Genomic DNA, 650 nt, shown 5'->3' with positions numbered 1-650 from the left:
TAAGAGATGCGTCAAAAAAGATTTTTGGATTCAACAGTAATTACTGCCATCTCGCTGTACCTTCAGGTTTAGAGAAGCTCAAAAATTACCATTGACATCGAGTGACGTTTAATGGAGCTCTTTGGTAAGGAAATTTAGGCTATAACTTTCCCGAGGTTATGCTCGCTGCGAAGGTCATATGCACACATCATACATGATAAATGTATTCAATAGTTATAATAATTCCTTAAGCCATATTTTGTTTTACAATTTATTTGCTTCCGTGAAGGTCATTTATCATTCTACAAGCATGAAACTTTGATCGGTTCATTATAATGATGAAGACAGTGAAGCAATGACCTGGTCACCATACTGAGCACAATGAAGCAATGATCAGGTCACCATACTGAACACAATGAAGCAATAAATAGGTCACCATACTGAACACAATGAAGCAATGATCAGGTCACCATACTGAACACACTGAAGCAATGACCAGGTCACCATACTGAGCACAATGAAGCAATGACCAGGTCACCATACTGAGCACAATGAAGCAATGACCAGGTCACCATACTGAGCACAATGAAGCAATGACCAGGTCACCATACTGAACACAATAATCTTATTTAAAACATTCGTCGTCATCAGTATCTCCTACATTAGCTTAT

The sequence above is a fragment of the Procambarus clarkii genome, chromosome 44 (genome assembly GCF_040958095.1).
Source record: "Procambarus clarkii isolate CNS0578487 chromosome 44, FALCON_Pclarkii_2.0, whole genome shotgun sequence".
Classification (NCBI taxonomy): domain Eukaryota; kingdom Metazoa; phylum Arthropoda; class Malacostraca; order Decapoda; family Cambaridae; genus Procambarus; species Procambarus clarkii.
The sequence above is the reverse complement of the archived record's forward strand: the minus strand, read 5'-3'. Positions refer to the sequence as shown.